Source organism: Cariama cristata, unplaced genomic scaffold, assembly GCF_000690535.1.
Source record: "Cariama cristata isolate BGI_N322 unplaced genomic scaffold, ASM69053v1 scaffold26416, whole genome shotgun sequence".
Classification (NCBI taxonomy): domain Eukaryota; kingdom Metazoa; phylum Chordata; class Aves; order Cariamiformes; family Cariamidae; genus Cariama; species Cariama cristata.
In genome coordinates, this window is record NW_009621923.1 from 4,091 (window position 1) to 4,330 (window position 240).

The 240-nt window shown below is 69.2% G+C and overlaps 1 protein-coding gene across 2 annotated transcripts in view; it reads right to left on the reverse strand.

Moving 5' to 3' along the window:
* The window catches only part of ARFIP2 (ADP-ribosylation factor interacting protein 2), a 5,596-nt gene that overhangs the window by 4,089 nt on the left and 1,267 nt on the right, over positions 1 to 240 (reverse strand). The window lies entirely within an intron of this gene.

Genomic DNA, 240 nt, shown 5'->3' on the forward strand with positions numbered 1-240 from the left:
CTCCCCCGCGTCAGAATGGTGCGAAGCCTGGATGCCACAAGCCCGGGCCCCGGGGGTGCCCCCAGCCTGGGAGGCCCCACACCTCCCAGAGAGGGGAGCGCCTGTGGCCCAGCCCTCCCGTAGCACGTCACCGTTAATTACTGTGCGCGAGGAGTGCCAGAACAGTGGGGTTAGCGGGGCGGCAGCCCCTCTGCTCCGACGCAGCCAGGCTTTGCCAGGGGCACACATGTGCCAGCCCAT